At 36.1% G+C, this 24671-nt stretch overlaps 1 protein-coding gene across 2 annotated transcripts in view; it reads right to left on the bottom strand.

Annotated features, from left to right (window-relative positions):
- Positions 1-847: 847 nt before the first annotated feature.
- KHDRBS2 (KH RNA binding domain containing, signal transduction associated 2) overlaps positions 848-24671 on the bottom strand; it is a 600281-nt gene continuing 576457 nt past the window's right edge. For both annotated transcript variants that reach the window (XM_027602665.2, XM_027602667.2), the window contains exons 12-14: positions 11241-11274; positions 10542-10707; positions 848-1493 (exon numbers count right to left, since the gene is read on the bottom strand). The gene's annotated coding sequence lies outside the window, so the exon portion shown is untranslated. The remainder of the gene's footprint in view (positions 1494-10541; positions 10708-11240; positions 11275-24671) is intronic.

The raw sequence follows: 24671 nt of genomic DNA, 5'->3' as shown, positions 1-24671 counted from the left end.
CCTGGCACATAATAGAAACTAAATAAATATTTGTTAAATGAAATACATTTCATACTTTCAGAAAGAACAAATAAGCAGGGAAAGGTGCAGTCAAGTGGAGAAGGATTTTTTCCTCTTTTTTTTTTAAGAACTAAAGGTGTTATTATTTATGTTACATGGTTAACATGGCAAATTTAATGCCCTTCTTGATGAGGTAAAGGAATTCAAACAACTATGGGGAATATAAATAGGCTTTAAATGGACAAGTTTGAAATCACTGAAGTAAATCACTTGTGATTCCTTAGCAAGGCTGGGGTGTTTTGTTTTTGTTTTGCTTTGGCTGGGGGCTATTAAAAAGTAGATTGTGATCAGCTCTTCTCCAAGTTTTTAGACCAAGAAAGGTAAAATAAGAGTAATCTTCATTATTTGATATGTAAAAGGTATATGAAGGAACACTTTCTACCAGGAGTAAGAATGAAAGAAAAACTGCTCAAGAGGACATAACGAAATCTTAGACCTCTGACCTTTCTGCCACGCCCTTTTACATTTCGAATGCATCTATATTCCCTTTTATCCCTTACTGTTACTTATATGTACATTCTTTTTCCCTTGTTCCGTCTTAGTGGGAATTTATCCATTCTGTAATAGAAGTACATCTGCCTTAATTTGGAATTGGTCACAAAAAGAGTAATTTAAAGAATAAGAATATGATTAGTGAGCATTTACTGAGTGTTTACTATGTGCCAGACGTTATTCCAAGGGCTTTACGTGTTCTACCTTCTTCAATCTAGTAAGAAGCCCTGTGAGTTCGGTATTAGTATCATCTCCATTTTACAGAAACAAAGTAAGGTTGCCTACTTGCCTGTGATCTCACCGTTAGGGAACGGGTGGAGCCGGGACTTGGAATCCGGCGGTGTGGCTCGCTGTCCTTGTCAGGTTTCATACTCTGCTGCTCACTGTTGTAATGCTGTTCTGCTCTTTCTTTTTAGTGGGTGCCTTTAGGACGCCAGGATTGGGCTTATAGAGAAGAAACAGAAGGTTGCAACAGTAAATGTAGGAATGTCCAATTCATTTTTTTTTTTTTTTTTTGCTACACTATTTGGAAATTGTTAACTTTTTGCTGAAATGTTTGTAGTTTTTATTAGTGGGTAGCACCAACAACAGTGAACAGAAAAGACTTTCTTGTCTTCTTTCTTCCCTCCAGATAGAAACAAACTGAGAAGTCTGGGAACCTCTTTCTGGGAGGAGACATTGTAAGTCTATGAAGTTTTGGAGTAGAGAGGAGAACATTGACTCCTTTACTTTTCTATGCTTCCGTTTCTCTCCTCATTTCACTTTTTGGTCAGTACAACCTAAGAGCTGATGTGATGAAGGTTGGAAAGAATTCTCTGCTCTCACAGCTTCATTCATTTCCGTGTTATTTATTCAACAGATATTTCTGAGTATGTACTATGTGCCAGGCTCTGTGTTAGGCTTGGGTGTTAAGTGGTGAAGCAAGTCATGGTGAAGAAAATCTGTGGAGGGAAAGAGAAAATGAAAACATAAAACACACATATATGTACATAAAAACCATACACACGTATGGTTTTTTAAATATATTACTTATACATGCATATACTTTATATCTACTATGTATTTTACATATTTGTATACATTTAACTTGCTTATTTACTTTATGTGCTTATTCTACATGTACTTTACATATGTATATAGTTATAAATTATCTTAAGTGCTATGACAGAAATGAACAGGTTCAAGGACAGAGAACCAGTTATCAACGGTAGGAACTACTAGAAGGGCTATAGTGAGTCCCTGGGGGGAAGTAGCTTCAGGATATTCCTGGCTTTAAAGGAAAGTGGCAGAGGGGGTCTTGAAGTCCCTGCGCTGCCCAGCCTCATCCACAGACTCTCTGATCTGGAATTATGGGAGAGCTCAGAGCTGTGTTCTGTGTGGACCACCAAATGCCCATGGCCGTAACCATAGAGTGAACACACCAACGTGGTCACTAGACAAGGAACTAAACAGATTAGCACACGAATTGGTGAAATGTAGAAGACATTTAATTCACAAGCCTATGTTGCGACCATGCTGTGAGGAGATAGAAAAGGAAAGTACCTCTGACCTCAAAGATCTGAGTCTAATTGGGTAGAATGCATGAGGAATGACCCTGGAGGCAATGGACCAAAATGTGCAAGGAGAGCCATTAAAAATGGAATAAACAGAGCATGGTTGAGCTCATCCTTTTCAAAGGAAATGAGTTGGAGCCATGGCATTTACTTAATTGATGGTGAAGGCAGTAGGAATATGTTTAGGTGGACACTGAAAATAAAGGCTTAAATTTAGGAAGGCAAACACAGAAGACGCAACTTCTGCTGAAGGACGATAAACAAGGCAGAGATTTGAGAAGCTTTGTTCTAAACTTGTTATGGTGCTACTGTCCCTCTTGTGTGCCTATTTCCCTGTTTATCAATGTTGCTTAATAAAACTTAGTGTTTTCTATACATAGGGCACAAGCGCTAGGCATTTGTGAAGTAACCAGTGTCTCTTATGTGTTTGTTAATAAAATATCCCTCGTGCAAAACAAAACAGACCTTTCATTCCATGATTCGAAAATTAATTTTCACCCAGCATGAGAGGCTCGGACCTTTCAGAGTGTTCAGCAACAGTTTAACAAATATTTTTTGAATAATCCCTCAGTGCCAAGAAGTTATGGAGCAGCAGGACTACAAAAAGTAAACATAGTTCTGTCATTTTGTAGCTTATCGACTGAGTCAAGACAGAGAGAGACATGCGTACATTTCATAGAGTGCAGTATGGGGATGCAGACAGGGGACAGGCAGCATCACTGAACGACGAGTAGGAAAGTTTAGAGAACACTCCTGGAAAGATGGCTATTTGATTGAGAATTGATAACACAACAAAAGAAAATAGAAGGAAAAGAGAGTCACTTCAGGAAGGGGGAGCAGCACGAGCAGGGCAATAGGATGAGGTATAGGGGAAAATGTGAAAAACCTTTATATGAAACTCTTTTTAGAAATTCGGCATGAAGGTATGTTTCAATGTCAGAGTCCAAACTAAGTTTAAAAAAGAATATGTGGTATACATATACAATGGAATATTATGCAGCCATCAAGAGGAATGAAATCTTGCCATTTGCAATGACGTGGATAGAACTGGAGGGTATTATGCTGAGTGAGATAAGTCAATCAGAGGAAGACATATATCATATTATCTCACTGATATGAGGAATTCTTAATCTCAGGAAACAAACTGAGGGTTGCTAGAGTGGTGGGGGGTGGGAGGGATGGAGTGGCTGGGTGATAGACATTGGGGAGGGTATGTGCTATGGTGAGTGCTGTGAATTGTGTAAGACTGTTGAATCACAGATCTGTACCTCTGAAACAAATAATACATTATATGTTAAAAAAAGAAAATAGTTTTGTCAAAGATTAGTTGACCATAGAGTTGAGGGTCCATTTCTGTGCTCTCTATTCTGTTCCATTGATCTATGTACAAATGTGTTGGGAAAATTGGACAGCCACATGCAGAAGAATGAAACTGGACCATTTCCTTACACCACACACAAAAATAGACTCAAAATGGTTGAAAGACCTAAATGTGAGACAGGAGTCCATCAAAATCCTAAAGGAGAACACAGGCAGCAACCTCTTCGACCTCAGTCACAGCAACTTCTTCCTAGAAACATCGCCAAAGGCAAGGGAAGTAAAGGCAAAAATCAACTATTGGGACTTCATCAAGATAGAGAGCTTTTGCATAGCAAAAGAAATAGTGAACAAAACCAAAACAACCGACAGAATGGGAAAAGATATTTGCAAATGATGTATCAGATAAAGGGCTAGTATCCAAAATCTATAAAGAACTTATCAAACTCAACACCCAAAGAACAAATGATCCAATCAAGAAATGGGCAAAAGACAGGAACAGACATTTTTCCAAAGAAGACATCCAAATGGCCAACAGACACATGAAAAAGTGCTCAACATCACTCGGCATCAGGGAAATCCAAATCAAAACCTCAATGAGATACCACCTCACACCAGTCAGAATGGCTGAAATTAATAATCAGGAAACTACAAATGTTGGCAGGGATGCAGAGAAAGGGGAACCCTCCTACACTGTTGGTGGGAATGCAAGCTGGTGCAGCCACTCTGGAAAACAGTATGGAGGTTCCTCAAAAAGTTGAAAATAGAGCTACCCTACGGCCCAGCAATTGCACTACTGGGTATTTACCCCAAAGATACAAATGTAGGGATCCGAAGGGGTACGTGCACCCCAATGTTTATAGCAGCAATGTCCACAATAGCCAAACTATGGAAAGAGCCAAGATGTCCATCGACAGATGATGGATAAAGAAGATGGGGTATATATATATATATATATATATATATATATATATATATATAATGGAATATTATGCAGCCATCAAAAGGAATGAAATCTTGCCATTTGCAGTGACGTGGTTGGAACTGGAGGGTATTATGCTGAGTGAAATAAGTCAATCAGAGAAAGACATGTATCATATGATCTAACTGATTTGAGGAATTCTTAATCTCAGGAAACAAACTGAGGGTTGCTGGAGTGGTGGGGGAGGAGGGATGGGGTGGCTGGGTGATAGACATTGGGGAGGGTATGTGCTATGGTGAGCGCTGTGAATTGTTCAAGACTGTTGAATCACAGACCTGTACCTCTGAAACAAATAATACATTATATGTTTAAAAAAAAAGAAGTTAGTAGGAAGGGAGAAATGAAGGGGGGGGGAGTTGGAAGGGGAGACAAACCATGAGAGACTATGGACTCTGAGAAACAAACTGAGGGTTCTAGAGGGGAGGGGGTGGGGGGATGGGTTGGCCTGGTGATGGGTATTAAAGAGGGCATGTACCGAATGGAGCACTGGGTGTTATACGCAAACAATGAATCATGGAACACTACATCAAAAACGAATGATGGAATGTATGGTGATTAACATAACATAATAAAATAAAATTTAAAAAAATGCACAGGATGTACAACCCTAGTTTGATACTTTAGGATTGAGATGATATTCACAGAACTAATTTAAACTGCCTAAAACCATTTTGAGATATGGAATTGTTTTGGGGCCCAAACTTCCTTTCATAGAAAGAAAACAGAGGGACAGAAGTTTAGAATGGTAACAGCTCACTGCTTACATTCCGATCATGTCATCGTATAAGTGGAAACAATCTGGGGATGCTGGCATCCTTTGTGACTTTCTAAGAAGTGTAGTAACGTTTGTGAGAACCACCACGTATTGGTGAATTTGAAGGGTGTGGCCTGAAGAAGGGGTCAGACTAGGCTGACCAGTGTAATGGAGTCTTGTGACACTACCCTTAGCAGAAACAAAGAAAAATACTTTTTCTCTGCCTCCAGCTCAGGACGTGGCCCAGCGCAGGCTCAAGGTAGACTCATCCTTTAACGAATGCAGTGTTACTTGCCTAAGAATTCAGGGGAGAGATGGCCTATGTTAGATCTTGGGTCAGTCAGGGTCCAGTCAAGGAATATTCATTAAATGGAGGTTTCAGATGCAGGGAATTGATTAAAGCACGAAACAGGTAATGAAAGAGACAGAAGCCAACCAGAGAAAAGTGAGGTGACAGGAGATTTAGGGACAGTGACCTGACTGCTCCCTTCTTCCCAATCTCCTGTCTCCTCCAAATGTCCCTATTCCCAAGTTCAACTGGCAGAAGCCAGCAACAGTTCCCCTGAGACTGCGCTCTAGGAAAGGAAGCCATAGGGGTCAGAATTTCCTGACCCCCCCCCCCCATGAGCCAGAGGGAGGGCAAGGAATGGATCCAAGGGCAAACAAGTCCAAGATCCCATCAAGAGAGTTATGTTATATAAATCCCAGGACTATCTTGCTGACGAAGGAAGCCTGCACTCCAAAGACTGGGTTCTTAGAAGGTTTGAGTAGAAGGAAACATATCTTTAAAACATATTTCCTCTCTTTCTCTGCTTTGCTTGGCTAGAAGGTCAACGTAAAATCAGAACATCTGCATGCACACCCCCAAAATTAGTTTAATTTGGCTAGAAACTCTCATCAGTAAAGAAAACTGATTTTTTTTTCTAGTAGAAATTGCATTTTAATGTCCTATTTTGTAAAACTTAGCCTACATGTAAGATTTTCTGTTTGTTGTGCTAGTACATTCTACAAATCAGAAGATCCTTGAATTATCAAACAAAGGCTTGTTTGCCTAAATTACCGTGCTGCCCTGACACTGAGATGTGGGGTTTGTTTTGAGTCTTCCCACATTTAGTGACCTGCGGTATTTTGATAAATGCCATTGCCTAGAACTATTCAGTAGGAGGTTTGGGCACCATCTGTGTTTGTTTCTGTAGTAGCAGTAACTGCCTAGAGAAAAATCTGATGCTCATTTCAAAGATGCAGTATAAACAAAATGCAAGATGATGCCTTTAACATAATTATTCCACCTTTCATTTACATAGTACTTAATGCATTTCAAAGTGATTTGATATGCTTTCATTTAATGGATCTTCACAGAACTTGTGGAAGTTAGGTTGGGCTTCTAAAGGATACAAAAGCTCAACAAGGAAAATAACACTGAAAATAGGCAGTCTTTTAGGATAAGACTATAAAATACCATATAGTTTCATCCCCTGCTGATAGTAATAGAAAATACTTATTGAGCACCTTCCCTGTGCCAGGTACCTTATAAGTACATCACATATATTAACTCATTTAATTATCAGGGCAATCCTATGAAGTAGGCATTATTATATTCTTTTTTTTAACTTCTTTTTTTATTCTATTTTATTTTATTATGTTAATCACCATACATTACATCATTAGTTTTTGATGTAGTGTTCCATGGTTCATTGTTTGCGTATAACACCCAGTGCTCCATGCAGAACGTGCCCTCTTTATTTTTTTAAATTTTTTATTGTTATGTTAATCACCATACATTACATCATTAGTTTTTGATGTAGTGTTCCATGATTCATTGTTCGTGCATAATACCCAGTGCTCCACACAGAACGTGCCCTCTTTAATACCCATCACCAGGCTAACCCATCCCCCCACCCCCCTCCCCTCTAGAACCCTCAGTTTGTTTCTCAGAGTCCATGGTCTCTCATGGTTCGTTTCCCCCTCCAATTCCCCCCCTTCATTTTTCCCTTCCTACTATCTTTTTTTTTTTTTTTTAACATATAATGTATTATTTGTTTCAGAGGTACAGGTCTGTGATTCATCAGTCTTACACAATTCACAGCACTCACCATAGCACATACCCTCCCCAATGTCTATCACCCAGTCACCCCATCCCTCCCACCCCCTACCACTCTTATTTTAAGGAGAGAGAGACTAAGAGAGACAGGGAGATTAACTGGCATAATAAGAGAAATTAGCCCTAGCAGTCTAACAAAATACTGTCTTTCTTAAGCAGTGTCTTCTTTAAATATATACCTAATAAGCAGTGTTCTTAATTACAGACATATATTTATATTGGGTTTCTTCTTCTAAAATGTGCGTGTAGCTCAGTGGTGTGCTGGTAAACTGGCTCACTTCCTTTCTGCAAAAGAGAAAAAAAAAAAGCCCTACTTTGGAGCATGCTATGGTCTGAATGTTCTGCCTCTCTCCCCCGAAAATTCATGTTGGAATCCTCACGCCCAGGTGATGTTATTAGAAGGTGGGGCCTTTGGGAGATGATTAGGTCATGAAGGTGGAGCCTTAATGAATGGGATTAGTGATCTCATAAAAGAGATTCCACCGAGCTCCTTAGCCTTTCTGCCATGCAGGATAGAAGGAGAAAGCTGCAACGTGGAGGACGGCCTTCACACGACCATGCTGCGCTCCGTCTCCCCACCTCGATCTCACACTCCCAGCCTATGGAACTGTGAGGAATTAATTTCTGTTGTTTAAAAAGCTACTGGCTCTGTGGTATTTTTTAAAATAACAGCCTGAATGGGGGCGCCTGGGTGGCTCAGTTGGTTAAGCGATTGCCTTTGGCTCAGGTCATGATCCTGGAGTCCCAGGATCGAGTCCCACATCGGGCTCCCTGCTCAGCGGGGAGTCCTGCTTCTCCCTCTGACCCTCACCCCTGTCATTCTCTCTCTCTGTCATTCTCTCTCTCTCTTTCAAAAATAAATAAAATTAAAAAAAAAATAACAGCCTGAATGGACTGGACTAAGACAAAGCCCTTGACAATTTCCATGGTATGAGTAGTCCCACCAGGGTCTACTTCAGGCTACCAAAATGAAGTCCCTGAATGCTTAGTTGAGAAGAGATGTGGGTATTTGGATCTCATTGGCTTATGGCTCTAGCACACCGGTGGCTGATTAAAATCACTGTTGTACTCAGGATGACATGTATGCCACGGATGTGATGATCTACTCTTAAAATAGTCTTTTTTAAAAAATATTTTATTTATTTACTTGAGAGGGAGAGAATGAGAGATAGAGAGCACGAGAGGGAAGAGGGTCAGAGGGAGAAGCAGACTCCCTGCTGAGCAGGGAGCCCGATGTGGGACTCGATCCCAGGACTCCAGGATCATGACCTGAGCCGAAGGCAGTCACTTAACCAACTGGGCCACCCAGGCGCCCACTCTTAAAATAGTCTTAAAACACAAATTTATTTTATTTTCAGATGTTTTATGCAACTCATTATGAATTAAACTGTTTTAAATATGTTCAATGTTCAATCACTGCTTATAATAAATTTTGTAATCATATTTATGTTGGAATGTTTTTTGCTGATGATATTCAGGCTTGTCTGGGCTGAGGTGCTCCTGTAGCATCTGGGGAGAGGAGAGGGGAGGCCGAAAAAGTGCAGCTATTCATATGATGATCAGTAGATAATGCCTTGAGCCTGGTACCAGCCATTTTTCAAACCAAAGTTCCTTAGGTTATTTTGCAGCCAATACGGTTACTAAGATTCCAGTTAGCAATCTCGAAGTCTTGGGTTTGGGTCCACCTAAGAATTCCATGTGTATGTTACGTCAAGTTCATCCAATAGTCCTTTAAGGAAGAGTGGCCATTTGTTTAAGCCCCTCTAGCCTAGAGCCACGTCAGCTGAACCAGGAACAATGGGGATGGACAGTCAGGACTTCCCTTGAGTGGCACTGAGGATGAGCTGACAGGCGTCCTGTTCTGTGACAGTTGCTTCTGCCAAGCTCCCCCTTCTGGATCCTACCAGTCAGTTCTCTAATACCAAAAATAAGTATCTGCCTTTATTGCCATAGCTGTCTTATGTTAAAAATGTTTTACAAATACATGTCCACAACTAAACACCATGTGATGCCTTCCACTTCCCCCTTTATTCTCCAAAACACGTATATGAATAATAAATTCAGAGCATTCTGTCATCTTGTCATCATATTCTTTTCTCATCTGTGTTTTGTTTTCTGTTTATTCTTTGTTCTTCCTATTATTTTTCTTGTCTATGAAACTAGTCCCAAAAGTATTATAAAATTCCACGGGGTGGAATATGAATATCTCTTGACATTTTTTTTTTTTACAACAGCAGCAACAACAGCAAAATGCTAAGGAAGCTTGGCTTGTTTGGTGCTGGGAAGATGTAATGCAGCAACATAAAGATTCTCAGTGATCTTTCTGACAGTCATGCCTTTAAAATTGTTAACAACCCAAGCCAAAACAATGGCAAAACAAGCCTATTCTACAAAAAAAGCAGATCTGCAGAAAGCTTGGGAAAGCTTACTTATAAAGACTTTCTCCTTCCCACTGAAAGGTTCGGTGATTTTGTCCTCCATGGAGAGACGGGTCTGAGAAGAGGGCTTTACCAGCTGTTCTGGGCACAAATATGGATGGGAAATGCCCCTCCTGTTAAGATGCTTGCAACTCTTTTGCCTTGTCTATCTTTTTATTGGGAAAGAAAAAGTCTAAAAGCTTACTCTTATAAAATAACAATTGTTGAAAGTCTTTGCCAGATTATGGTTCTGGGTCAAGAAACATTTTAACTAACTAACCAACACCTTCATAGATCAAATGCTTGATCCTTCAAATGGAGACCATTGGAATCTCCCCCACACACAAGGTGGAATGAATAAACCGGATAAATCTAAATGTCTCATTCATTCAACAAACAAATATATGTCAGGCATATTTTCGACGCCAGTCCCTATGATAAAGATTTAAGAATTCAAATTTGAAGAAAATATAGATTTTGTCCTTGGCAGTTTGCAGTCTAAACTGCATTTACTAATTGTGACAAAAATTCTTTATTATAAGTAGTAAAATCTAATCTCTATCTACCTATATATCCATATATAGATATATCTTCCCCTCTCTCTATATATATAATCAATATATAATCTATAATAATATACTAGCCTTTCAAGCAATAATATACAAGCTTTCAAGCAAGACTTTAAACCTGAGTTTCATATTAGAAGATAATGGAACATTTCCAGGTGTTTATTGTTATAAATTTTATTATCCAATTAATCCAATAGGAATCTGAAATGCAGGCAGAAAAACCACAAAAAAACTTTAAAAGCAAGATTTTGTTTTGAGCTAAACAGTAAAAGAAAAAAAAATTCTGGTTCACTTACCTTCTGTCCATATCTGACTTTTCATCCAAATCTCACCCCTTCTGGGAAGCTTTTAAAATCCCAGCCCAGATTAACCTCTTCTTTTTAAAGCTGCATAATTAACATATTAATATGTTCCACATATATTTTTAATCAGTGGTTGTATTCATAGTCACTTCAGAATCACCTGTGGAGTTTAGAAAATACACATTTCCAGGCTCTAACCTCAGAAACTTATTAAGTCAATGCAAATATGGTTCTCGCATTTGTATTTTTAAATCACACCACACACAATGCATTCCCAGTTAAGAACCACTGTTCAAATTACACTATAGGATTTGACATTTTATAATAGCATATAATCCATATTCATACATTTATATTCTTATAACCCCAGGTGAATCTCAAGCATCTTTTGAGTATAGGCACAAACTTCTATTTACTTTGTTCTCTGCAGCACACAGAACCTACTCTGCACTAGTAAGAATTTCTACACTTCTTTTTTGAAAAAGGGATTTCTTTTCAACAACCTCTATGTAATACTATCATATCTGCTTTTCTATGTATATTTTTTACACAATGGTGGAACAAAATTGATTATAAGCAAATATTTATTCATCTTTATTTAATATTGCTTTTCAGAAAGGTTCCTGAATTAGGGCAATCCCTAGAGAGTTTCAGAGAAAGATGCTAATTCTAGCACAGTGGAGTTAAACTTACATTGGTTCAAATCCAAATTCTCTTCTTATCTGGCCTATGGTGAGGAGAAAAACAATAGAAAAAAGTTTATAAAGTGCAGGCCCTTAGTAAGCATTTAATGCATGGTAGTTACTATATATATGAGATGTTAGGGAAGTCTCTTCACGCCCAAGAATTTTCCTCAGCATCCAGATTTCATGCCTTATATCCTGATAACCAGTTACTCCCAGAGACATCTATTTAGTCAGAGAATGTCAGAGCTGGGAGGCCTCCTGAAATGAAATGATCCTCGATCTTCCTTTTAAGGAAGATTGCTTTTGCTAAAGCAATCCGTACACATTCGTGGGATTGGAACGTTCTACCTCACAGAGCTATTTTAAGAGTCAGAGAACCCAGGGAAAGTCCTAAGTAGAAAAACTACTCACGTAATAAATCATTGTTATTGTCATTAATATGGTAATAGTAATATCCTGAACTACAACCTAGCTCTCAGTTCAGTGCTCTTTTCTTGCATCTTAAAATGTATGTTCCTTATAAAAATACAGTCATAATAGCTAATAAGAATAACAAATTAAAACTATGGATAATCTTTGAATGTATTCAGTAAAACCAAGCTACTTGCATCAACCAGCAAATAGGAAGTTAGTATAGCATCTTCTGACCTATGTTGTTAAGGAGCCAGACCTTTGTCTGGTTTCAGGTTTGCCCACTATGAGAGGAGACCACACTAGTCAATCTCTCCATCTCTGTTTCTTCGACTGTAAGACGGTGGGGGAAATAAAATAGCTCCCTCATGGGTTACTGTGAAGAATTCATTACACATGAAAGTATTTCAAAGCCTCAGGCAAATAAGCTTCCAATAAAGGTTAGTTTATTATTAACAGTTTATTATTATTTATGGATAAAGTTACCATAATTGGTCGTCTGCACTGGGACATGTCTGAGAGTGGAAGGTGGCACTCTTAAATAAATACACTGGGACAACAGGCATAAACCAGGATTCATGGTTACCTTATCTACAATGTATTTTCTAGCTAAAAACAAATTCCTAAGGCTGTGTTAGGTTGTGCAGAAGAATTTACATGGAACTCTTCTTTGGAAAGATGGTATGTGTAGGTCAGATTCACGATGGACACAATAATGCTGCTGCCTTCTCCCAAGCTTCTTTGAGACAAAATAGGAGGCATGATGTTTCTATAGTATTTGTAACTTAGCTGAAGATTCCTAAAGTCTCTCTGACTAGGTCTTGGAAAGTGCACTTTAATTTAAAAAAAAATATATTTTAATTACTTTCAAGAGAAACTTTCTGAAATCCCTTATGCAATTTCATGTCTCATTAAAACAAATATATACACTGTAATTTATACTCTTGAAACAGATTATTTTTTATTTTTATCTTTTAAGTTTATCTATTAATGTCAGTAATCTCTACACACAACAGGGGACTTGAACTCACAATCCTGAGATCAAGAGTCGCATGCTCTTCCAACGGAGTCAGCCAGGAGCCCCACAAACTATTTTTTTTTTTTTTTTTTTTTTTTTTTAAAGATTTTATTTATTTATTTGAGAGAGAGAGAGGGAATGAGAGATACAGAGCATGAGAAGGAAGAGGGTCAGAGGGAGAAGCAGACTCCCCGCTGAGCGGGGAGCCCGATGCGGGACTCGATCCAGGGACTCCAGGATCATGACCTGAGCCGAAGGCAGTCGCTTAACCAACTGAGCCACCCAGGCGCCCCACAAACTATTTTTTAATAAAAGTGTGCATGAAGAAGAAAACAAACTTCTATTTTGAAGCATCTATATCACTGCCCACCCATCCATCCATACATTTATTTCTCCTTTTGTTTTAGAACAAAGTAGAATTTTAGGAGGGAACACATAATCATGTCCCTAATCTATCCTGTTCTGCCCCACTCTGTTTCATTACACCCCATTTCATCCTACAAACATTTACTGGGCGCCCACTATATATTGTCCTTCTTGCCAGCAACACTGAACTTTTCCTCTAAGACAAAAAGGTGATGTCAAGAAAGATGACTAAGGTAACTCTTTAGACAGAAGCTCCATAAAGATATATCATGTATGGTGGATGACCTTTCCTCTCCTCAGGAACTTTCTGTCCCCCATCCGTATTTTAATAAAAATTGTGTGAATATCATCACCATCCCTCAACAAAATATATTTCCTTATTAGTTGATTTTTGTTTTGATTTTATTCTGTAATACAGAAATTCATAACCTTAAGTTCTGAAGATGCAAGGCATATGAAAATCGTGCATATATGAGAATCAGCACATTACTGCTGTGCTGCTACAATGTAGAATAAAACTAAAAGTCTCACTTGTTTGACATTCATTGAATGTCCCACTTAGCTTCTATCAGATGCAAAGATTTGCTTCATCCATTTAAGCATTTCTTTTTGGGGCCATAATGAAGTGTTCTGCATCTGTCTTGTAAGCAGAGTGCATAAATGAAATCAAATAGATGGCGGGCCTCACCTCCATTGTTTAAAACACTGAACCTCCAGTCAGTGTCAGATTTATTCCATCTTTTGGTTTCTCTATCGTACATCTTCACCTATAGTCCCAGATGAGCAGAGCAATTTAAAGCATTATGCAATCACACATATAGGCATCTCTAAGGCATTCCCATATGGTGTATCAATTCAGTTCATGGCAAATTTAACAACAGTAGCTGTTGTCACACATACTCAAAACAAAATAAATTATCCATCCAACCTCTTGTACTTAAGTGCTTTTTATATTCTGTGTTTTAGAAAAACAGTTTAACTTTAAGCAGCATTCTAGCTATGATCAGTCTCTCCTGAGGAAGTTTTTTTATGAGATTGAATGAAGATAATGACAACCATTAGTCATTGCCATTAGCATAAGGCATGAGGCACACTACAATATTTATAAGCAGCTAAGTCATGACAGTAAAAATATGACTTCCTAGAACTTGGGCAGGCTTCTAACTACGGCTGACTGCTATTCTGTAAAGTGAAATGGGTCCAAGTCTGGTAGTAGTATATTTAATGGCATGTTCATCATAATACCTAATTGTTTTCCACCACAGGGTATGGAGCTTTATGTCCTCCATCAACCAAAAACAAACAGTCATACTGCTTAATGGCTGTTCAGTTAATGTTTATGTGCTACTTTTATACCTTGAATTATTTGATGAATAAACTCTAAGAAGCTATTTGAGAACTAAGTTTAATGGAACCTCAACTATTATTAAAAAATTCCCAGGATTCTTACAGTAGCTCGAACTATCAGCTAGGGAGTAGAGAGCATACACTGATATTCAAAAACCTTCTCCCTTCCTGTAAGAATGACAGAAAAATAAAAATTTTGGAAGGAAATGCTCTATGTAGCTTGAGCCTTACTGCTTTCAAATTGAAGATCAAAATAGGGTTAGAATTAGAAGTGACCAGGTCAGACTAAGTCAAAAGTGAGCCTTGGTTTATTATACTAAGAAAGGCTCAGCTTTTGTATTTCATGTACTTTCTTAACTTGTAACTCTTTACCTGCTAATATTTCTACTTTCCTGATATAAAGACTTAGCTGAAAGCATTAGTTGATTAAAAATGTATTAATTCGGGCGCCTGGGTGGCTCAGTTGGTTAAGCGACTGCCTTCGGCTCAGGTCATAATCCTGGAGTCCCAGGATCGAGTCCCACATCGGGCTCCCTGCTCAGCGGGGAGTCTGCTTCTCCCTCTGACCCTCTTCCCTCTCGTGCTATCTCTCATTCTCTCTCTCTCTCAAATAAATAATAAAATCTTAAAAAAAATAAAAATGTATTAATTCAACACTGTCTTTTGCCAGAAGTTTTGTGAAATTACCAAAAATGTATTTTCACTGAAAGATTGCCACTTTTGAATTTGTGAGGAAAAAATGATTTGTGACTTTTGTAGTTATTTGGATATTGTAGTGTTTTTTTCATTCACCGTTTTTCTTTCTGATAAGAGTCCTGATGTCTCCAACCCTAGGTCAGTTAATTAATGGTATTCCTTATTCCAAATTAGTTGGGCACCATTAGACACAGGAAAAAGAAAGAAAAAAAACAAACCAAAAAACAAGAACTGAGGAAATGAGAGATACTGCATATTTCTTTTGGAAATTACAGATCCTTTAACACTACACATGGTATTTGCAAATGCTGATGTATATATTTTAATAGAATGGTGGCTTTCCTCTTCTTCCAGTCTTGTGGTTCAACATATCAACATGCGGTTCATAAACAAGGACAAATGAGATAGCAAGTTTAAGAGATGTCAAATGTTCTTGACAACGTCCCACTAAGAGCACAACTGAGAAGTGAACTTATTGCCTGGTTGGTTGAAGTTTAAATCTCACTGCTTTTGATTACAAGCAATGAACCTTTAATTTTTTAGTTCATTTTATATTTTTTAAACAGTGTTTCAGTGAAACATATGTAATTGAATTGATTTGAATTTGACTAGTTTAGCACTACAATTTCATTATTTGTTATAAATAAAGGTGGCTGTGTGGTGTTACAGCACATTAAGAAACATTTTAGTGGAGCCATTGACTTTTATGATTTTTAAATGTATCATTACTTGATATTAAAACCAAATTCATTACAACTTAACTGGATATACCTTTTCAGATTCTATGTATTGTTAGATACTAATTAATATTCAAATTCATTTCCAGTCTATTTTGAAGCTACTGAGCAAGTAACACATGACAAAAATTTGAATGTGTTGCGTAGGCATTTGGTAGAGTAACTGATTAGGAATGAGACAATAGATCCTCAATATTACTTCGATTTAAAAATCCATATAGTATGTTTCCCTAGTTATAGCTGATTTTTAGATGTCAAAAATTAGAGTAAAGGAAACTAAAGGAAATAGGATATTGGGAATAAGCCTTATGTGTCATTATGTTAAAATAATATATAAATCATTGGTGTTAAAAGTAATCAGAGCTAGGGGCGCCTGGGTGGCTCAGTCGTTAAGCGTCTGCCTTCGGCTCAGGTCATGATCCCAGGGCCCTGGGATCGAGCCCCACATCAGGCTCCCTGCTCAGCGGGAAGCCTGCTTCTCCCTCTCCCACTCCCCCTGCTTGTGTTCTCTCTCTTGCTGTGTCTCTCTCTGTCAAATAAATAAATAAAATCTTTTTAAAAAAAAGTAATCAGAGCTACTGGATGATACTTAAGTGTTCTATGTTGTACATTTTTTTAAGTCTATTATAAGGGTATATTTTTGAGATATGAAAGGAATTACATCCCTTATAAGTAATGCTTAGATTCTCCACAAATGCAAAGTGGAACTGAGAGTTGGCAGTTTTTTTGGCTAATTTTGGTAAATATCCTATTTTGGATTGATTATCACTTCAATAAATAATACTTATTTCTAAACTTCATGTCTTAAAACAGAAAAGAAAATAAACTTTCAAAACTGCCTAATCAGTAAAATTAGACGCTGGGAAATAGATGAGATAGAAAATAGAATATCAATGCAAATTCCATTAAAGTTTGAAATAAGAATCTTATTCATTTACTTAAGTTCTGGTAAGGTCTGAATATCTTCTGAAGGAACTAGTATATCCAGAATTAAAGACTGTGAAATTGGTATTCTATTCAAATAGGCAAGACTTTGTTTTGTTTTTACATTTTTAATCATAAAGATCATTCCATAGCTTATTTTGTGCTCCAGTGATTTGATTTTGAAATTTAATTCCATCATAATACATAGTCATTTACAAATTAGCAGACTATGCCTTGTCCTAAAATTTCTGTTACCAAATCCTGTTTTCTTTTTTCTTAAAAAAAGATTTATTTATTTAATTTAGAGAGAGATAGAAAGGGGGGGAGTGGCAAAAGGAGAGGGAGAGAGAATCTCAAGCAGACTCCCTGCTGAGCGTGGGGCCTGAGATGGGGCTCAATCTCATGACCCTGAGATCATGACCTGAGCCATATCAAGGCTCAACCAACTGAGCCACCCAGGCGCCCTACCAAATTCTGTTTTCTTATGTTTGTACATTAAAGGCAATTAAAGATAAATAAACAACTACTATATTTAGTAATCAATAATCTGATAAGTTAAATAATTACATTTTGATGTTGTCTATGGTCCTTTTAAGAATAAAAATATTAGTTATATATGTAAATTATTTTAAGAAGTGAGGTATGTGTCCTTTCTATAAAATTGAATGCTGCTGCAATATATTAATGTTAACAACCAAAGTTATTTTGGGAAATAGGTATAATTCTACTGCAATAATAATGAAGCCTAATTAGAAAATCAATGAAATAAAGCATATATAGTATATTTTAACATTGCTAAAAACAAATCCAGCCTCAGAAGAGTAGGAAATAATGTCTATTTAGATATTTACCAAATATCATAATCAAATAATTTCTCTTTATAGATAAATGCATGCTCTAGAAATACTCTGTAGCGTGTCAGTATCTTACCTTTTTTTTTTTGGTGTGGACATCATAGGTATAGTTAAAGTCATTTCTCATTTATATTATGTTCCTAGACCCCTCCTTCTTCTACACTGCGGAAGGGAGGCAGCAAGGATCATCTCATCATCCAATACATGTATTTATTTTACTATTTGCAACTTAAGGTGCTGTGTTTTATTTATATATTAAGCCCTAATATTTTCATTAGTCATATATGCTTAATAAAATGTGCATTTGTCAATCTCAGCAGTTAGCTAGAAATCTGTGAGGTTTTGAGCACACCAGCACCTGAAGTGTTATAGTACAATTCAGCTATCTCACCACATGAGCAAGAATTCAGGAACTCATGTCAAATTCAGGGATGAGGTTTGCCCTGGAACTGAGTAAGCCTAAGACTCTCTTAAGTATGCTGCTTTATATATTTTTTGTACAGTGCAAACAGCAACTTAATTGTAAAACAGTAAAATCTATTGATCTGATGTACTTATTCAACAGTGGGTTCACAAAATAGGTATTCCTAGGTCCTCGCGATATACTTTAACAATAAAGTTGGACAGAGGGAAACTGGACCAAATAGCAGAATCCTTTCAGAGGACTACACTCCTATGGAATAAGCTCAAATCTTTGCACTGCTAAATGAAATTTTTTAGTAAATTAAATCAAGATCAACTGATGATCTGTATGATGTAGACGCAAACCTTCTGGGATCTTTTCCTCAAGAACAGGGTGCTTGGTTTAAAATTAGGAAATTGCAGTGACTTTTTTGGCCTTTGCAAATTGAGCCAAAATTAGATTTTGAAACTCACAGGGCATTTAAAATCTCAATTATCCAATAGTCATACAGTCCTTTTTTTTTTTTTTTAAGATGGAAGGACTAATGTAAGTAATGGAAAAATGATGGCCAAAGTTATGCTAATTGTTGTCTAGTGGTAGAATGATAATCCATTTTCTTTTCTTTTGAAGTTCTTTTAATCATAGATGCTAAAGAAATGGAGTTGCAGTTTTGATATGTTATAAATCAAGTTTAGAACGCTTCCATTAATTTCTTACTTAGTGTTTTACCTTTTAATAAATTTCAATTCCATTCTCTTCCAGCTAAAATCAGAAAATTATTAATTTAGATTTTACAAACTCAGCATACAGTTCTGTAATCATTAGGCTCTAAATTTTGAGTAATTTCATATGCATCTGACACCAATATGCTATTTTTTAAAAGTATCAATATTATGCCATGTGTTTAGGAAGCATTTAAATTTTAATTATTAAGGTTATGAGTAAATGTTTAGATATAGGTAAAAGTAAGTCTCAATACTTTGGGAATATGTTTTATTGTAAGATGTTTAATAATTACTACACATGAACAGTGTTCTCTCCCATACAGCCTTGATTGTTCTTTCTTCCCTATTGGCCACTATCATTTACAAAAACAAGTTGGTTATTTTGGAGAGGTTAATGTCTCAGCCCAAATCCTACCATTTAGACTTCATGTAATTTTGGACAAACCTCTTAACCCTGTGAAATTTTGTTTTCTTATCTTTAAAATGAGGATAAGAAAATTTGACCTGCTTTCTTCTTGGAGCTGTTGTGATAAATACAATATTATTGTAAACGTTTTTAAAAGTATCAAGGCATAATAGATAGGTATGATTAAAAATACATATGTGTGAACTTACAATGTCATGTACATTATTAGCATTTTACATATAAATATGATTTACATAATCATAAATAGCACATAAGAAATATAAGATCAGAAATAGATGGAAGCTAATTGATAGATAATTATTCATTTCATGATATTTGATAAATGTCTCCCATCGGTCTGGTCTGGGATACTAGATAAGTTAAAACAAAACAAAACAAAACAAACGTGATGCCTTTTTCCAAGAGGGCTCAGATTTTTGCCATTAGAAAGGTAAAGCCTGGGTATTCCTTCCCCAAATATATCTTGGATATCTTTAAGATGCTGTGCTTAATGACATTTTTTTCTTCTGTGATAGCTAGCAATGTATTTAGCTCAGCTGACTGTTTACATCCACCGAATACTTTTTAGCTGTAAATTGTCATAAGACCACTTTCTTTTGAACCTGTCTCATTTCGTCACAGGCTATCATTTCTAGTTAAAGCACTTCCTTGAGTGATATAGTGAATAATAGAATAAGTGATGTAAAACTATGTAGAGTCAATAAATCATTTGATTATTACTTCAAAAATATGAACACCTTGGACTTAAATCCTGAGAGAATTAATTATTACCTCTGAGCAATCAAATCAACTCATCACCAAGTTTTACTTATTAGTAATTAACATTTTATAAAATCCCACATTAGACATCTTCCTAATAATCTAAATATAACAAATAATAAATTCTTTTTGAGAACATTTATGGAATTAATACTTCCAACAAGGTTTATTTTTTACTCACAGTATATAGTATATATATACTATATATATATAAAAAACTATATGAAACTATAAAACTTTTAATAGATGGGAGGACAGTCTCTCTCAAACATCAGTATTATAAAGCAGTGTAATAAATATTACTTTGGCATATCCTTTGAATTCATAGATTTAGTACTCCTATTTTATAACATCTCTAAATGATTCTAAAGTTAAATGATGTGCAATTAATTCATAATTTTCTAAAAGCACAAATTTGAATTAACATGCACTGTAAGAGTCTGGTGCAAATGTTTGTTCTTTACTCAAGATTTCCAAAGTGGTAAAAAATATCTGCTGGTGAAAGTGAGGGGCAAGGGCAATGGTTTATGCAAATCAGATATAGAAGATAGATAACAGAAATTCCAGATATATTCAGTTGAGGAGTGTTCTGTATTTGTTCTAAAGGGAAGGCATATTTTTAATTTTTGAAGTTACTGCCCTATGTGATAAGTTGCACATGTTGGTGATTTATGAAAATATTTAGATCTCAGGACAATACATTCCCTGAAGGATATAAGGGGTGGTCTATCTTGTTTTTCATCTTGCTACCTGTTTCATCTCAGCACTTCTAATGGATCTCTCTCAGCCTTCTAGCTGCACTCATGTTCTTTCTAAATCTTTTTCTTTTTCTTGTTCTCATGTTCACCTTCATCTGGTGTCCTACTATTAAGTATAATAAAATATAAAATACATTTCAATAGTGTTTATCATTGATATATAGATAAAGGAAAACTCCATTTTATTTTTGCTATTGTACAGATTGGGACAAATCAATACAATAGAACATGTCACTAGTAAATAAATAAGTAATCATTACTATTCTTCTAGAAATATATTTTTCCAGTTTATTTTCACTCTTCATTGAAGTTTTATGTTTTTTAGGGTATCTCAACCTCCATGAAGGCTAACTTCTATACTTAGATACACATGGCTTCTATTTAAGTAAGATGGGCAAATAAATATGGTCAGGGACAACATATATGGAGTTTAGGGTTATTATGCATGGCTCATTTTCTAGATAACCCAGGGAAAAGAGAGATTCTGAATATTTTGGTTTACATATATAGAAGTGTTTAGAAGTTTATCAATCAGACTTTAATCTTGGCAACATTCATAATAAGAGAATTTCTTCTAAATCCTTTTTACTAGCTTGAAGTAAATTATACATCTGCATTTTGGTTTCCTCTCAAACTTGGTTTACTACAAAATTTGTCAGTCGAAGTCAGAGGGGACAGTCGAGTGCGGGGGTTAAGGAAGAGGTCTCCGATTGTGACTGCTTGGGTTTAGAGTCCACACCACTGCTCAGTGATGTGACCTTGGCGAGGTTACTTCTCTCTCAGGCCCAGATTGCTCATTTAGAGAATGGGGATACCGTAGAACTTGCCTCATAGACTTATTGAGAAAATAGATGAAGTAATTCCTAAAAATATTTAAGACTGTGCTTGACATGTCTTATGCATTTCCTTATTGCAAAGGTCTCTTTCTTCATATAATTATTATTATTATAATTGAAACAATGTACCAAATTATCACTCTTCTCACTTGCATTTTTACCTCTGACTATTTCAATGTGAACTACAGATGTGCAACATTACTATAAGATTCTTGTGTATAAACATATCTTATATTACCTGTTAAGAAGATACCCAGTATCTATGTTTGCTTATGAATATAATGATGAGCATTTTTACATCTGTCATCTAAGGCCTATATTAGCTGAATATTTTGGTAAAGATTATTTTAAAAACATCTAAGTTACAAATTGATTTAGATAATGAAAGGTGTTTTTTTAGATTAAACTAGCTTTTATTTACACATTTGATACACAGCATGAAGGTGTCTTAAAGTTAAAATTTTTAATTAAGGAAAAATAATTTGGGGGAGAATATTAACTAAATTTGGGGAGGACATACCCACACCTGTATGACTTTACATATCTCACAATTTTATGAGGAAGTGGTATTATTATCCACCTCTTACATATAAGAAAACGGAAGCTTCACAAGTTCAAGTAATTTTGCTTACAATGTAGAGCATCTGCTGTGGGTTAAAGTTTCATAGTATAAATAATGCAACTTTAATTCTCTACATACAGATCAACCTTATGGGAATAGGTATTAGCTCACTCTTTCACAAAGAACCAAATTCAGCTCACTGATGAAAATTAAAATTGCATGTAGGTATATGGCAGAATCCCATTTCAAATGAATAAATAAGTCATGAGCAGCTGAAGAATGGAGAAAGGAAAGAAGGAAAGAAAGAGAGAGAAAATCAGAAGGAATATCAACCAAGCTATTAACAGAGCTGTCTCTGAGGATTAGGATTATAGGTTGGGATTTTTACATTACATATTTGTATTATACATTCTAAGTTTTTCAACCTTCAGTATGAATTACTTCTGGCTAGAAAAAAGGGGGTGTATATATATATTAAAAAAACTCTTCAAAAAAAAAAAATCAATTCATGGCAATTCTGCCATATCCTAAGACACCATTATTTGTACCTGGATGATTAACTTAACCAGAAATGAAAAAAAGGTCTTTAAGAAGTTAAACCAATTTGTATTTTGTATGGGATTATCAATGATAAAAGGATTCCAGAGAAGTTTCTCTGATGGAATATGGTATTACTTATTTTAAAAATTACTGCTTTATAAGAAAGCCTAAAGCAGCAGATATGTTCTAAATATAAGTTCTAAATAATTATATACTGAACAATAAATAAATTTATATTCTTAAGCCTCCAACAGGCAAGTTGAAAGAAACAGTTTAAAAATTCAGCATTAATCCATTAGGAAGATCTTTATGCAACATGTAAATATAATCTTTCCTATAGTTTAAATACATTTAAAATTAGCGCCTGAGTGGCTTGGTTGGTTAAATGTCTGCCTTTGGCTCAGGTCATGATTCCAGGGTCCTGGGATCAAGCCCTTCGTCTGGCTTCCTGCTCAGTGGAGAGTCTGCTTCTCTCTCTCTCTGGCCCTCCCCTTCTCTCCCCTTCTCCTGCTCATGTTCTCTCTCAGATAAATAAATAAAATCTTAAAAAAATAAATAAATAAAACTAGCTTTATTCCAGTCACAGATATTATGCACTGATCTCAGTGAATTCCATAAGTATATTTATTTCTAATATTAAAGTTTATATTTTGAAATAGAGAACTTAGACTAATTGAAGACATTTTCTCACCTATTGCATCCTCTTTAGAGCTAAGAATTCAAGATTTTGTGAATAGGAGGTTATATATAAATGTTAATGGTCATTATTTGTTTGCTTGAATATGATATTTTTTCTTGGCATACTTTTTGGTTTACAGTGGGCATGTACTGGTTTCATAATGAAGACAATAAACATTTCTTAACATGGGGCTCTGTTGAATGATTGGACAGTGCTCTTTCCCCAGTAATAATCAGTTGCCCTTCTTTTGTCTTCTCAGATACCCGTGTGCAGTTGGGAAAATGACAGAAGGCATTGGGAAATGAGGGACAAGATGGTATGAGAGAAGTTGAAAATGTCCTAATGTCAAAAAAGACAGCCTAAGAGGCTAGAATATAGGACATATGCTACATGTGTGTTAGGGCAGAATGAGACAAAGGGGAAGGACATTTTCCTACTGATAGAAGTCATCCTGAGAGGCACTGAGGTGACAGGAAACCTATGTCCCCAGTGCTGACATTTGCTTCCAGAGGCTCTACAAAGAGGATCTAAGGTCTCCAAATTTCTCTCATAAGTAGATCACTCACTGTACCCTACTGCGAAGTATGAAATGTGATGGAACAGAAATTTGAACTAAATTAGTGTTTAGAAGCTCACTACCAATTTTTAAGATGGCTCACTCTTCACTTTTTTTTTTAAATAAAAGCAGATAAGCTGGCTGTTGTTGAGGTATCCAGTGGTATATGAATCACACAGCTTCCTCTCTGGGTTTCTCAGTTTGTCTGACAATAAAGTATAGGAGACTGAGATATAAAACAGCATATCAAGTAGAGTGACCTTATTCTCTGAATGTAAATGATCTTTCTAATACCAATTAATAAATTCTATGTAAAGAGACTAGGAAATTAATCTTTCTGCTGAATATGGAGGACTGGTGCCTGCCTGTCAACAAGAACAGCTATTTTACTGTTAACTCAGGTATTTTAAGAAGAAACTAGAATGCCCAGATAAATGCTACACATGATACTGGCATCAGGAAATACTTCGTTTTAAAATAGTTAACATTGAGTGATACCTTCACTTGTGTTCTTAACACATGACTGTGTAATGAAGAACCATACAAAGATATTTCTGATTTGAAATTGACTCTCATTCCTTAAAGCTGAATTCTGATTTACAGATTGAAGAATAAAAGCCTGAAATTGCTTTCATGCTTATTTAATCATGTGGGTGTTTTTTAAAATGTCAAAATGGAATCTAGATTATCAATGAATTCATTTGTTCTACAAAAGACAGTAGTCATACTTTGCAACAAATGTGGGATACTTTTCATCTACATTTTTCTATGATGGAATCAGAACTTTTGAAAGAATGACAAATTTGAGGAACGGTCAAAATAAAGATGTAATTCAAGTTA

Source organism: Zalophus californianus, chromosome 7, assembly GCF_009762305.2.
Source record: "Zalophus californianus isolate mZalCal1 chromosome 7, mZalCal1.pri.v2, whole genome shotgun sequence".
In the NCBI taxonomy this organism is placed as follows: Eukaryota; Metazoa; Chordata; class Mammalia; order Carnivora; family Otariidae; genus Zalophus; species Zalophus californianus.
Note: the sequence above shows the minus strand (reverse complement) of the source record. Positions and strands in the feature narration are given on the sequence as shown.